Raw genomic sequence first — 16239 nt, forward strand, 5'->3', positions numbered from 1 at the left:
AGTGCAGGTTGATGGAGTCAGTGGTGTAGTCGCTGGTAAGGTGGAGGAGGACCTGTGTGTCATCCACGTAATAGGTCTAGGAAATTAATTTATCACCAAGAAGGCAAAAATCGGGTTTAGTAAAAATGTTATAGAGTGTTGGATGGATGCAGGAACCCTGTGGAACCCACACATGATGGGACTGGCAGTGCTGCCGCGTTGGCAGAGAACACTCTCATGGACCTGTCAGAGAAGAAGAAGGCAATCCAGGAGATGGCTGCAGGGGAGAAGTGAGCTGCTGATGCTAGGTGTAGTCACAAGAAATGGTGGTCCACCAGATCAAAGGCAGTGGATAGGTCCAGTAGCAGGAATAAGGCTGTATTGCCGGCATCTTTGATCTCCTCCAAATGAAACTTGAGATCCAGAAAAGGTGGATTCCGTGCCAAAACCTGGTCGGAGCCCGAATTGCAATAGGCCCAAGAGGTTGTTGGCTTCCAAGTGGTGCTGGATCTGAAGGTAGGCAGCATGGTCCAGGATTCTGAGTAGAAATGTGACAGTGGTTATGGAGCAGTAATTAGTGGGGGTGCATGTGGGAAGGGTGTTTTTTTAGAAGCGGGGGACCCACACATCTTTGAGACTATTAGGTACAGAGCAAGAGGAGAAGGAGGTATTGGATGATGAAATTTGTACATTCTTATGCAGACTTGGAAGAGTTATTATTCCATTGTGTTTCCACTACACATTTGTGTAGGTGGAGGGTTTTAATTTCAGGTGAAAACCAAGTGTTGCAGTATACAACAGATGTGGCTTTGCGCAATGTGAGAGGAGCTACAGTGTTGATAGCCTGTGTAAGTGTAGAGTTATACAACACTACCAAGGTGACTGGGTCATTGATTAGGGTCCATGGGTGGTGTATCTTGTCCAACATTGGCAACATGTTGGTTTTGTGGATATTTATGTTGCTCCGTGTAGCAGAGGGTGGTAGATGTGGCACTGCTAGTGGGTGAGGGTTGGATACTGGTATGTAGAATAGGATGATGTTGTGGTCAGTCCAGGGGCAAGGCTGATTGAATGTAATGGCAATGTTGCAATTAGAGTCAGCTAACTCCCTTAGCCTAGCATGTGAAGGCAAGTCCCTTTTTTACGCACACTCCAGAATAAAGACAACCTGCTAGGGAAATAGGCCAGTAGATAGCGTTGCAAGGATAACAAGGTTTAATTGTACAGAATACAAATAACAACAAAGGACTCTGCTGCTCGAGAGTGCTCTAACTCGTCCTGCTACATACAAGGGCTTAAAAACCCCACAATCGTCATTACATACAGTAATAATGGGTGCCAATGATTGGAGGCACCATACACATGAGCAGTGAAGGTCGCAGAACAGATTATTACATTGTTGCATTCTAAACTAAACATGATGAGCCCAGCTGACCCACATGGATCAAGACAGACGGGAAAGAAGTAACCAATTACAGGCTGGCATCCACTATGGAGCAGGCGTAATGTTCTTAAGGCATCCAGGTAGATCTGCCAGATACATATTGAAGAGCAAGGGAGTCAACATGCAACCCTGTTTCACTCCTCTGTCGGTCATCCAAGGGCGCATGACGGCTCCTCTGCTATCCAATCTCACTTGCACCGTTGTTCTCTCATGTAGCTCTCTCAAAATACGCCGACGATTGTCCAGGCAGCCATAGGTTTCCATTTTCAAGCACAGTGTTTCTATATCGGCTGTGTCAAAGGCTATCCTGTAGTAGCCAGTCATGGCTACGTACAAATAAGGATTGCCATAGTCTTTGTCTCCCTACGTAGGGAATCCATAAGCCAGAAGCAATGTGTAGTACGAGATCCTGCCCTAAAACCCATTTGAAATGTATCTAGGAGGTTTACAGAATGGGTCAATTTTTCCAAGGCATTCAAAATCAAAAATGCAAAAAAATGTCCTGTGATGTCAAGCATTGCCAATAATCTGAAATTTTCTTGGATTGATTGTTCACCTTTTTTTATATATGGGTACCAGACAGGATTTGCACCAATAGGTGGATAAAGTACCTTCTTCACAGACCCTAGTATACAGAAGGTAAAGTAGACTAGCCCAAAATTCAGGGGATCTTTTGAGGACAATATTTGAAAAGCCATTTGGGTCAGGAGCTCAGGGAATCTTTGAGTTTACTAATTTTAATTTCAATATCAACCAAATCAAATGGGATTTTGAGACTCTCCCTACTAGATATTTTCACTTTTTGGGTCTCATTTAGGCTATTAAATGTGTCATAAATGCGTTTAGCCCATTCTTGTTCTCCGATACTGCAAGTCACTTGCTTTGTTTTATTAGTATTAAACTTGCCAAGTAATTGCCACATTTTTCTGGGGTTCTTGGATTTAGATATATTTATCAGATGTTGCCATTGGGTATTATGACACAAAATGTCCACCCTTTGACCCATCTCCTATACCCGTGTTTTGTTAAACGCATAGCTTAATGCATGTCTTATACGATTAGTTCCATGCCCTTAATGGGCCTTATCTCTTTTCACATAGAGCCTTTTAGTGTCTCTGACAGCTTTATCAGAGTATTGTCTCCTACAGGTAACAGTGATGTAGGAGTAATATCCTTTTTGTATTGCTAACCTGCACATGGTGTCAGAAATCAATTTCTCAATCTCGTCGGCTGTCTGGTCATTTAGGAAAGCTCGCGGTATTTCAGGGTTAGTGTCAACAAAATGACTGGCTCGTTCCAAGTTGTTCTCTGTCCAGCTTATCCTGTTGCGAATGGAGGTGATTAATAGATCACCAACCTGCATTTGCTCAGTATGATTATCCCAGCCAACTAAAGTTAAAATAATGGTAGCATGGTCACTGAACTCATTTCTCGTTACTATTACGTTTCTGACATGAGACATAACTAGATCATTACAAAAGAAGTCATCTAAAGTGGCTGTTTTAGTTCCACTCTCCCAGGTTTGTTTACCTGGTATATCACCAAGCACTCGTCCGCTCAACATATAGCAGCCACAGTCTGACAATGGGGGTCATTACAAGGTGGGCAGTAAGGGATTACCGGCACCGGTAAGAAGACCGGTGCGGTAATCCGCTACCGCCCAATTCCGAGGTCCCTTAGCGGGAACCGCAAGGGACGTGTGGTCGGCCCAAACGTCCTTTACGGGTCCTGCTAAGGGACCAGGGCGCTAATAACGGGCTTGCTACTCGCGAGCTCATTATTAGCACCCTCCCCATTCCCATTGAGCCCTATGGGGGCTCAATGGGAATGGGGAATGGTTTGTTCAATGGGGATTTACCGGTCCCTCCAGGGTTGGAATGGACCGGTAACTCCCCATTGAACAACACTTGTGCTGGACAGGGTTATTGGAGGCAGCCATGGTGCATATAGCGCCATGGCTACCTCCAATCTCGGAATGAGGCCCAATGTCTCAATCCAGGGGATACCTTTGTTGTTAACATTATTAACTTCCATCATAGTGAACCTTTTTACATAATCCAATTCATTTATCTCATTTTTACAGCAGCATCAAGCATTAACATCGCCCCCATGGGTATTAAATAATGTACTCCAGGAACATTGGTATCACCAGTTATTTCTGAGACTGGCTCCATAATAATCCCAGCAAATCATAGATCATAGATATTTATAATGATCAAATCGGATTTACTATTTGGGAGGCAGGCTTTCACGGCCAACATGGGTGGATGTTCAGTAATGGCAAGTATTTTAATGCCTTTTATGTGGTTTTTCACTCCAGTTATCATGCCACCATATGGGCGACAGTAGTAACCTTTTTTGCCAAAATTTGGAAACCGTCCATGTGCAACTCTGTGAGCAGCCAGCTCTCCTGTAAGAGTATGATGTTATTCTGTAGTAGCATCTTTAGTGATCCTTCCTCATCCAAAATGTGGGTAAAGCCTTGTGTGTTCCAGTTACATATTTTCTTTTGCGTCATTTTCTGATTGTGGTGGGTAGTTGTGCTGCTTTTCCCTCCAGTGTGTTGATCCTTGTCCTGGATTAGCCAATTCAGAATCCCCAGTACATTCTCATGCAGGGTAATTATGCAGCTTTTCCCTCCAGTGTTTTGATTGTTGTTCTGGATTAGCCAATTCAGAATTTCAAGTACATTCTCATGCAGGGTATTTGTGCTTCTTTTCCCTCCGGTGTTTTGATAGTTGTTCTGGATTAGCCCATTCAGAATCCCAAGTACATTCTCATGTAGGTTATTTGTGCTGCTTTTCCCTCTGGTGTTAAGACCGACAGACTTCAGACTTTTTAGGAGATTTCCTGTGTTCAAAGTCAGGCATTCTTTTGGAGTCTCTTTTTAAATAACTGCATCCAACTCATAGCCTAGTTTGAGGAACCTCTTCTTGTGTATTTTATCATGTCAGCTGTTTCAGTAGACGTGCAGTGTACTCTGCTAAGTGGGTACTTTACATTTTTAATTGGTTTGATAAAGTAAAATCTTTCGTGTCTATTATTTGAAGTGAGAGTATTTGACGGGGTAAACTCAAGAGGGCAGATCTGTTAATATGCGACTTGCGTTTTGTTGAGCCTTGTGTTATCCGTTCAATCGCGAATAAAGGTTTGTGATTACTCATCTCTGTCTCCAGGACCTCAACTTGTTGTGTGCTGACCGTTCTTCTCAGGATGTTAATCATGTTCTCCTCGATGGATCTTTGTGTGTACGGAGCCAAAGGCAGTGCCTGAGCTGCATTATTAGCGTGTTCCTGCTCCAGGTGATCATAAACAACTAACATGGAATCTTTAACTATTTCATTTTTGCTTACATCATGTATCAACCAGCTGGTCAAAACGCCTTTAGATTTTGTGCACTGTTACTTCTTTTTATAGAGCTTCTTGTAACTCTTCTGTTCGTAGTTATCTCAGAATGCGTTATTTTCTTCTCTGGAGTCATAACTTCCAGTACTAAAGAGCCATCATGTTTTAGGCGTTTCTGCCGCTCTTTTTGTCGCTTTTGTTTCCTGGTAAGTTGTATTGTTGAGACTTCCAAAACTTCCCAAACTTCGTCAATCGATTCAATCTGTGCAGGACTTGCGGGGGATCAAGATGGATTTGTTTCCCTGAGGGGAGGCTGGAGTCTCTTCTTGCATTTCAGCCGCCGCAATCAAGTCGTCCAATTCTTTGTCTGTGTCTTCTAAGAGAAGCTCAGGAGTTAAACGCAGGACCTCCTTTAATATGTTCCCACTTATTCGTAGTAGAACTTTCATGGCAAACTGTAACGTCGCAAGTTGGGCCTGCATTTCATCCTGGGAGACAGTCATGTCAGATATTGAATTTTCCATGCATAGATCTTCCCTAACTGGGCACATGTTAGGAGAAGCAGACAGTCTCTGAGTACCACTGATGTTAAAATGAGATCTAGGCTCTGTTTGTGCAACTTCTGTTACAGTGGCAAGGGGGTCACACGTTTTAACAATGTCAGTCGCAGCCGTTTCAGGGCATAATCCAGTTCCCAAAGTATCCTGTAGTATTTAACAGAGTGTGAGCAGCAAATTATTTTTGTCAATAGCTGCCATGGGGGGTCTGATGTATTTTCAGGATTGTTATTCCCAGGGTCCTTTCTCAGCATAATACTCGTAGACTCAGTAAAGTGTGAAGTATCCTTGAATTGTGTGTTGACATCCACAGAAAAGAAGGACGTAATGGTGCCCACTCCTCCACTTTTAACTGAGTGCCGACGTATGAAACTAGTAATAATAATAATAATAATTAGGCTTTTATATAGCGCTACAAACCCTCAGGTATCTGAGCGCTGCTTATTATTACCCACGGTGTGTGGTGCTCATTTATCGACCTCGGAAGGATGAAACGCTGAGTTTGGCGCTGCCGGGATTCGAACCTGCGTTAACAGGCTCTGCACGGGTGTCAAAGCGGGCGCTCTACTCGCTGTGCCACTTGACCGGCTAGTCATTTGTCATATGGCATTTGTCTAGCAGGTGGCTGTGGCACGCTGGTCTTTTTCATATGGTGCATTTTTCTGTAGATTGCAGTTGTTTGCTTTGCTTCTTAATTTGGCCGGCATTGTTGAGACACTATAGGCCTCATTAGGAGTCCGGCGGTAACCCAGCCAGTGCTACGGACGGGTTGCAGCTGGACTCATAACATTTTACCGGTGCATACTTCCAGGTGCCACCGAGAGATTACATGTCTGGTGTAAAAAGTCCAATAGGACTCTATGGGAGTGGGGGCACAGAAGCACTGGCACCATTGTCAACGGAGCAGACACTTCTGTGACTGGCGTGCCTCCGATGCCGCTGCACCCGGAAGGGTCAGACCCGTCGGGCACAGTGGCCATGGCAGGCAGACACATAGTTTGCTGGTCCGGGAACAAGGGTGCGGTGAGATTACCGGCACCCTTGTTTCCAGACCAGAAAACTTGTAATGGGGCCCTATGTGTTGTTGATTGCTAAACTGAGTCGCTCTCAGGATTAGAGTTAGTGTGTCAATGTGTCAGGCTAAGAAGCTTAAGCAGCTGCTCATTTGTTAGTTAAATAATAAAGATGCGTAGCATATCGCTCCGCTATATAATTACAAGTGGCTTTACAGCTGCAACAAACTATCGGTGTGGCATAAGAGGCTATTCACCTGAACTTGTAATCATTGACTTGCACAGAATAACAGACTGTTGAGTTCAATAAAGTGCAAGCTACAATTATCAATATGGGGTAAGCAAGTCTTACCGATTTATAATCTCTAGTTTTTTCTTTATGCTCAAAGATGCTGCTCCTTATCATTTGCTAGGTTGAGCAGTGAATACACAATGAATCACAGTTTCACTGGTCCAAAAGTAATAATGAGCTGCACCACAGAGCCACTGGGAACAACAGGAACACTCTGAACAGGACTCTGCAGCGCTCTGCTTGTGTAAAGCAGTTTTAAAGGTGGGTTCTTCCTTTCAATGAAGAACAAAGGTAGACTAGCACTCTCCACACCAGGAACACTTCGAACAGCACTTCACTGCGCTCCACTTGTGTAAAGCGGTATTACAGTTAGTGTTAGGAAAGATTTTGTAATCGTAGGTAATTTTCCTTCCATGTGGCAACCCCTAAACTGTTTGCTGTTGTTTTACACCTTGTTCTCGACTTTGCCAGAGAAGTGCAGCCTTCTGCCGCACTCCTCTGGGCTTTCGCTCCTTTCTTACGGGGAAACTGATATGCCCTTAAGACAGTCAGTACCGGGAAACGCTGTTTTCCGTAGTTTCTTTTATCATGTTGCGGCTTTCGTGCAACATGACACAAGAGGGCACTGTAAGCTAAGTTACAGCTCTCTTGGGTCTCTAGCCTTCTACAGGCCCTAGATACTCGTTTAGGATTGTAACGGATCGGTGCAAGTGATTCACGGACGGGAATGGTGGCAGCGATCGTTTCTTGTGTTTTGAGCTCCTTTTTGCTTTCTAGGCGCGTTTCTCACGCTTAACCCAAAATGGTGGCCTGGCTCCCAAAATGGCCAGACCACGAGGCTCCTTTGTCCTGTCCGCTGACCGTCTTGCTCCCTTCACCTTCCCCAGGTCGAGCCGACCCGGGGCCTTCCTTATTTGGGCATGTACTTTCCCGCGAAACACGGATGCTTTCGCAGGCTTCTACATGTCTTGTGTGTGCCTCCAGGATGTGGGCTGGGATGTCTGGTCCCAATACACATCCTGGGTGCCAGAGAGTCTAGGGTGGTGTGAATGCCTGGGACCACTGTGGTCCGTGATAGGTCCACGTATGGTGTGAGTGTTGATGAGCGGATCTCCCATTGGGTCCCCTCCGTTTTGGCGCGAAGGGAACCGTGGATAAGAGGGGGCTGGAAACACCACTACCAGGTCGATCTCCAGAGTTCTCACGAACAAAGGAATACAGGAGCCAAGTATCCTGCAACCAAGAGGCTGAACCGAGGAATTGCGGGTGACCCGCTGAAGGACTGCTCCTCTGCACTGCTGTCGCCTTGTGAAACCCTTTTCACCTTTGATCGAACCAGAAGGCCTGTACTGGTACTTCGACCCTTGGAATAGCGGGGACAGATATTCTCGACATCTTCACCATCTCCTGCTCGTAAGCCTTCGGAAGCGTCTCTGGGCCATCCAGCTGACTGACCAGCCTACACAGGAGTCTTGCTCTGTAACCGACGCCAGGTTGTGTAGTATTTCGAGTCCTTGTCACTCTCACACGCTTCGTACACTTGGCGTTCCCAGGTCTGAAGTGAGTAGTGCACGTTTGGCTCAGATACACACGGCCGCTCCGTTGCCCTGCTGTGGTAACAAACTGTGCGGGTTTCTTCGTTTGGGACGTCTTTTTACTCAACTCTGCTGCTGCAGACTCAACACGATGACGAGTCATTCCCTGCTCTTCTGAACCTGCCAGCGACTGAAACTGACGTGGAGAAGCCTGGGTCTACTTGCATCGGGGACCGGTGAGTAGCATAGCTAGGAACTGGTCGCCCTCCTGCAGGAGCCCATAGCTTTTCTCCGCTGTGTCAAAACAGCACGCCTTTCCGTACTCGCGCTCTGCTTCTGCCCACAGTGGAGGCTGCGCTTGAGTCGCGGGACATTGTTCTTCTTCATTTGTTCACTAAACTGAGCTGCCTGATTTCCCTCGAAGAGACTCCCCTTTTGCCCGTTGGCACCAGCGTGTGCAGGTACTTTTGAGCACAAGGCTCCACTCTTCGCAGGGCTCGGACTTCCTTTTAGTTAGGTGCCTCTGAAGGCGGACTGGGTCTAAGCATTATTTCGCACTGCCTGTTTTCCTTCCCTTTTAGGTGGACTACACATTTCGTGCATCTAACGCTTGAGACTTGTTGTATTTGTATATATATATTGTACTGGTATGGTATGTGTTGGTTTACTAGAGTTGTATTGTGATTTCTCGCTACGGTCATTGTTTTAAAGGCCTTGGAATAAATGTGTATATATTTTTAATATAACACCTGTTTGGAGTAGTTTGTAGGTGTCCTTGCTTTGTGTGCTCATTGCGGGCTTTCAGTCACCCTCACCCCTCTTGAGACCTAGACTTGACCGCCGCGATCGCTGCCTTGATTGGTCTGGCTCGTCCAGAGGTTACCCTGTTCCAAGTAATTAGGTTGACTTCTGAACTTCTGCGCCACCAGGACAGAGTTCAGAAATCCGTCTTAACAAATTGGTGTACAGCGGTGGGATACGACTGAAGGTATCCAGTGTTGCGCACGAACCAAGGCATTTCAAGTTATAGTATAACTTTAAAAAGGCCATAGTCCTATCTAACAGTATGGAAACAAATACCTTGTTAACTTTAAATGCTTCCAAATCAGAAACATTGAAAAAGATGTGGGCGGAGAGAGGTGTTTCCTCTCAAGGCACGAAATTGGATATGATCCAAAGAATCGTGGCGTGGCAAGAAGCGCAGCTTGACGCTATAACTTCTGAGGACAGTGCGGAAGGAGGTGGGGCTGCTCTCACTGGTAGAACCGACGGTTCTGCCGCTGCACTGATCCACCGCGACCACGAGGACAGGGAGGATGAGATGTCTAATGTTTCCTCTGCCAGTGCTGATGGGGAGGCTATGCTTGAATTCAAGAAGCAAGAGCTGCGGTTTAGGCAGAAGGAGCTTGAATTCAGCATAGCCAAACTAAAAATCGAACAGGCAGAAAAACAGAAAGACAGGGATCACCAGTTGGAACTGGCCAAGCTTCAGGTTGCAAATGGGTCCAAGGGTCCTGGACATGGGTCTGGGGCCTCCTCTCATCCACGGTTTCCGAAAGATCTGCTCAGTGTGTATGAGGAAAGGAATGACATTATGGACTGGCTGAATGCGTTTGAGTATGCATGCGAAGTTCAACAAGTTGACAATGCTGATAAGATTGCCTGGTTACTCAGCAGACTGCCCCATTCTGGCTGTAGTGCCATTATGGAAATGTCGAAGGCTGATCGAGCTGATTTCGCAATGTTAAAGCAAACTCTCATTTTAAAGTTTGGGAAGACTCCGACCCAATATTTGAAACGATTCATAGAGTATAAGAAAAAGGAAGGTGGTACTTGGGTATCTTATGTCACTGAATCCTTGAAAAACTTAACTGGCTGGTTCGAAGGTTATAAGGTTTCTACCTTCGAAGGCATGATAAATCTTGTCATGCTGGAACACATTTTTGCATCTTCTTCCCCGGAGTTTAAGCAGCATTTGGCCGATTCGAAGGAGATAGATCCTAAGAAGCTGGCCATTGCAGCAGACTTATGGGTATCACATCGAGTGTCCCATAAGGACAAAACTCATCCTGGTAAGCAGGAGGAAGGGAAAAAGTCCAAAGATAAGGAGGGTGGAGAATCTGATAAATCTTCTTCTCAAAAGGGCCACAAAAAGAAAAATAAGGGTAAGACACAAGAGAACTCACAGGGTAGTGGAGGTCAGCCTCCGAAACAGAACTCTGGTTACAATAAGCCTCCCTATGTAAACAGACCCAATGGATCTTGTTTTGCTTGTGGAGCAACTGACCACGTGAAGGGGGATCCCCGGTGTAAGGTTAGACCTTTGGGGGTCCACTCCGCTAATCTGGCCTTCTCCTCCTACGAGGAAGAAGAGATTACAGGAGCATCCTTCTCCTCAGACTCACTTCCCAGCGGGATAGAGGCTGAGGTAGTTTTAGTTTCCCTGGGTTCCTGGGAGCCTAAAGTCACAGAGGCTTATGCTAGGATTCCAGATAATACCAAGCACTACTTTAAAGACAGTGTGCTGATCAATGGAGTAGATACTCCAGCTCTTAGGGATAGTGGGTGCAGTCGAACTGTAGTGGATTCTACCTTGGTAGACTCAGGGGAAGTTGCCAGAGCTACTCTGATGCCCACTAAGTTGGCTGACGGCCCACTCCGTATGTTCCCAGTAATACCTGTAAATCTTACTTTAAATGGTACAGCAGTCAGGATTCCAGTGAGCATTCAGCGAAACGTCCCGGGAAAGGTCTTGTTAGGTAATGATCTCAGAGCTTTAGGGCTCGTAGGAGACACTGCCGAAAGACCCTACACACGGTCTCAAGCATGGGCAGCATTGGCCAAGACCAATACGCCACCCCAGCCGAAGGGGAAAGCCAAGGCGAAAGGAGTCAACAAGTCAAAATGAGGGAAAGAGAATATTCCCCCGAGCTCGCCTACCACTGCGGTGGAGGAAGTTGGTCAATCACCCGGGCCTGACGAGGAGGTGGCGATGCCTGAAGTATTTGACCTCAACGACCATCCTGAACTAAAAGACTTGTTAGTTGAAGGAGGTCCTGATAGGGCCGAATTCAGTAAAGGCCAACGTGAGTGCCCATCTCTGGAAGGCCTAAGGAGACAGGCCTGCTCCCAGCTTGAGGGTGAACCTCCTGGGACGCATAGGATTTATTGGGAAGGTGGACTCCTGTATAGTGAGCCCACAGAGTCTACAGAAGGAGACCATAGGAGGTTGGTGGTTCCCCTTGCTGTTAGGCCCTTCCTCCTGCAGTTGGTGCATGAAGTTCCCCTTGCTGGTCACCTTGGTATTAAGAGAACCAAGCAAAGGTTATCCATGCACTTCTACTGGCCCAAGATGGGGGTGCAAGTAGAAAGTCACTGCAGGAGTTGTGCCTCCTGCCAGTTATCTGGTAAGGTTGGCTCGACAATCCAAGCTCCGTTGGTACCGTTCCCAGTTGTGGGGGTACCATTTGAAAGGGTAGAGATCGACATCGTTGGTCCCCTTGACCCGCAAACATCCTCAGGCAATAGGTTTATCCTGGTGCTGGTCGACCATGCAACCAGATATCCTGAGGCCAGCCCATTGGAAACTGTAACTGCCAAGTCAGTTGCAAAAGCTTTACTTGGCATATTTACTAGGGTTGGCTTCCCTAAAGAAGTTGTGTCGGATCGTGGCAGCAACTTTATGTCGAAGTATATGCAGGCTATGTGGAAAGAATGTGGGGTCACCTACAAGTTCTCTTCTGCATACCACCCCCAGACCAATGGTCTGGTGGAACGTTTCAACAGAACGTTAAAGAGCATGATTGGGGCTCTGGAGGAACCTCAGAGAAGAAAATGGGAACTTCTTTTACCATGCTTACTGTTTGCCTACCGAGAGGTACCACAGGAGGTTGTTGGCTTCAGCCCCTTCGAACGTCTGTTCGGTCATCCTGTACGGGGACCCTTAGCCATAGTCAAAGAGGGATGGGAGATGCCCACTCCCCCTGTTACTACCAACGTAGTTGATTATGTGCTAGGGCTCAGAAAACGGATGGTACTTCTGATGGGCTTGGCTAGTGATAAATTGAAGGCAGGACAAGCGCTGGTGAAACATTGGTACGACCAGAAAGCTTCCCTCATCAACTTTACACCTGGTCAGCAAGTCCTGATCATGAATCCCATAAGGCCTCGAGCTTTACAGGACAAATGGTCAGGCCCTTACACAGTGGTGGAGCCCCTGGGTGAGGTTAACTATTTAGTGGACCTTGGAAGGCCTGGACAGGCTCCAAAAGTGTTTCACGTGAATAGGCTGAAGGCTTTCGTCCCAAGAGTCGAAATCTCAGCACTGCTACTGGCTTCAGATCTTGAGGAAGAGGAGTCTGAACCTCTCCCCGACCTGTTCCAAAGCGGTCCTTCAGATAGCTCCTTTGAGGGTGTCCGAGTGGCCCCTCACCTGACTTCTGATCAGCAGGCTGAGGTGAAAAGTTTGCTTAGGCAGTTTTCCCCCCTGTTTTCACAGTCGCCTGGTTTGACACCTTGGTGCAAACATAACATAGACACAGGAGACAGTGTACCTACCAAAAGTAGGGGATACAGGATGTCAGACAAAGTACGGTCTTATATTAAGACCGAGGTCAACAAGATGTTAGACCTTGGGGTGATTGAACCCTCTAGTAGTCCTTGGTCCAGCCCTGTGGTTTTGGTTCCAAAGGCAGGCACTTCTGAATTGAGGTTCTGCGTGGATTACAGGGCTCTGAATGCTGTCACCAAGACAGATGCACACCCCTTGCCTCGAACAGATGAGCTGGTGGATACTTTGGGTGCCTCCAAGTACCTCAGCACGTTTGACCTCACTGCTGGCTATTGGCAAATAGCTTTAGCAGAACATGCCAAGGAGAAGACAGCATTTTCTACTCCAGACGGCCTTTACCAATTCCGGGTAATGCCGTTCAGGTTGAAGAATGCCCCTGCCACTTTCCAGAGGCTTGTGAATCATGTTTTGAATGGGTTGGACGAATTCTGTCTTGCATATCTGGACGATATAGCAGTTTTCAGTGCCACCTGGGAAGACCATGTGAAACACCTTGGGATTGTGCTCCAGGCTCTTCAGAAAGCCCACTTGACCATAACGGCTAGTAAATGCCAGATTGGACAAGGCTCAGTGGTTTACCTTGGACATGAGGTAAGTGGAGGGAGGATACAGCCTCTACCCAGTAAAGTACAAGCAGTACAAGACTGGCCTACCCCCACGACACAAACCCAAGTGAGAGCCTTCTTGGGACTCACGGGGTATTACCTCAATTTTGTGGCAGACTATGGCACCATAGCTGCCCCTCTGACTGCCCTCACAACTCCGAAGAAACCCAAGAAGGTAACTTGGACCGACGAGTGTGAGAAGGCCTTCAATGGCTTAAAAGACTCCTTGTGCCAGGCCCCTGAGAAGACCTTTTATCGTGCAGAGGGACGCCTCTGACACTGGGATAGGAGCTGTACTATCACAAGTAGATGAGAAGGGTAAGGAACACCCTATTGGTTTTATTAGCCGCCAGCTTAAGGACAGAGAGCTCAGATGGTCCACGGTAGAGAAAGAATGTTTCTCTGTTGTGTGGGCCCTAAGGAAGCTGAGGCCCTAACTCTATGGGACCCACTTCACTGTGCAAACTGACCATAAGCCCTTAAAGTGGCTAATGAACATGAAGGGTGAGAATCCAAAGTTGCTTAGGTGGTCCATAAGTCTACAAGGCTTCGACTTCACTATTGAGCATAGGCCAGGTGTCCAACATAGCAATGCTGATGGGTTGTCCAGAATGTTTAACTGACCTGAACAAGAGACTCATCCAGGGGTGGATTAGTTCCCCCTGTCCATAGTCTGGGAAAGGCGAGTGTTAGGAAAGATTTCGTAATTGTAGGTAATTTTCCTTCCATGTGGCAACCCCTAAACGTTTTGCTGTTGTTTTACACCTTGTTCTCGACTTTGCCAGAGAAGTGCAGCCTTCTGCCGCACTCCTGTGGGCTTTCGCTCCTTTCTTACGGGGAAAATGACATGCCCTTAAGACAGTCAGTACCGGGAAACGCTGTTTTCCGTAGTTTCTTTTATCATGTTGCGGCTTTCGTGCAACATGACACAAGAGGGCACTGTAAGCTAAGTTACAGCTCTCTTGGGTTTATAGCCTTCTACAGGCCCTAGATACTCGTTTAGGATTGTAACTGATCGGTGCAAGTGATTCACGGACGGGAATGGTGGCAGCGATCGTTTCTTGTGTTTTGAGCTCCTTTTGGCGTTCTAAGCGCGTTACTCGCGCTTAACCCAAAATGGTGGCCTGGCTCCCAAAATGACCAGACCACAAGGCTCCTTTGTCCTGTCCTCTGACCGTCTTGCTCCCTTCACCTTCCCCAGGTTGAGCCGACCCGGGGCCTTCCTTATTTGGGCATGTACTTTCCCGCGAAACACGGATGCTTTCGCGGGCTTCTACATGTCTTGTGTGTGCCTCCAGGATGTGGGCTGGGATGTCTGGTCCCAATACACATCCTGGGTGCCAGAGAGTCTAGGGTGGTGTGAATGCCTGGGACCACTGTGGTCCGTGATAGGTCCACGTATGGTGTGAGTGTTGATGAGCGGATCTCCCATTGGGTCCCCTCCATTTTGGCACGAAGGGAACCGTGGATAAGAGGGGGCTGGAAACACCACTACCAGGTCTATCTCCTGAGTTCTCACGAACGAAGGAATACAGGAGCCAAGTATCCTGCAACCAAGAGGCTGAACCGAGGAATCGCTGGTGACCCGCTGAAGGACTGCTCCTCTGCACTGCTGTCGCCTTGTGAAACCCTTTTCACCTTTGATCGAACCAGAAGGCCTGTACTGGTACTTCGACCCTTGGAATAGCGGGGACAGATATTCTCGACATCTTCACCATCTCCTGCTCGTAAGCCTTCGGAAGCGTCTCTGGGCCATCCAGCTGACTGACCAGCCTACACAGGAGTCTTGCTCTGTAACCGCCGCCAGGTTGTGTAGTATTTCGAGTCCTTGTCACTCTCACACGCTTCGTACACTTGGCGTTCCCAGGTCTGAAGTGAGTAGTGCACGTTTGGCTCAGATACACACGGCCGCTCCGTTGCCCTGCTGTGGTAACAAACTGTGCAGGTTTCTTCGTTTGGGACGTCTTTTTACTCAACTCTGCTGCTGCAGACTCAACACGACGACGAGTCGTTCCCTGCTCTTCTGAACCTGCCAGCGACTGAAACTGACGTGGAGAAGCCTGGGTCTGCTTGCATCGGGGACCGGTGAGTAGCATAGCTAGGAACTGGTCGCCCTCCTGCAGGAGCCCATAGCGTTTCTCCGCTGTGTCAAAACAGCATGCCTTTCCGTACTCGCGCTCTGCTTCTGCCCACAGTGGAGGCTGCGCTTGAGTCGCGGGACATTGTTCTTCTTCTTTTGTGCACTAAACTGAACTGCCTGATTTCCCTCGAAGAGACTCCCCTTTTGCCCGTTGGCACCAGCGTGTGCAGGTACTTTTGAGCACAAGGCTCCACTCTTCGCATGGCTCGGACTTCCTTTTAGTTAGGTGCCTCTGAAGGCGGACTGGGTCTAAGCATTATTTCGCACTGCCTGTTTTCCTTCCCTTTTAGGTGGACTACACATTTCGTGCATCTAACGCTTGAGACTTGTTGTATTTGTATATATATTGTATTGGTATGGTATGTGTTGGTTTACTAGAGTTGTATTGTGATTTCTCGCTACGGTCATTGTTTTAAAGGCCTTGGAATAAATGTGTATATATTTTTAATATAACACCTGTTTGGAGTAGTTTGTAGGTGTCCTTGCTTTGTGTGCTCATTGCGGGCTTTCAGTCACCCTCACCCCTCTTGAGACCTAGACTTGACCGCCGCGATCGCTGCCTTGATTGGTCTGGCTCGCCCAGAGGTTACCCTGTTCCAAGTAATTAGGTTGACTTCTGAACTCCTGCGCCACCAGGACAGAGTTCAGAAATCCGTCTTAACAGTTAGAATCCTCATCTCAATGAAGAACGAAGGCAGACTAGCACTCTGCACACCAGGAACACTGTGAACAGCACTCTGCAGTCCTTTGCAGCCCTCG

The sequence above is a fragment of the Ambystoma mexicanum genome, chromosome 3p, assembly GCF_040938575.1.
Source record: "Ambystoma mexicanum isolate Mex_15411 chromosome 3p, UKY_AmexF1_1, whole genome shotgun sequence".
NCBI classification, from domain to species: Eukaryota; Metazoa; Chordata; class Amphibia; order Caudata; family Ambystomatidae; genus Ambystoma; species Ambystoma mexicanum.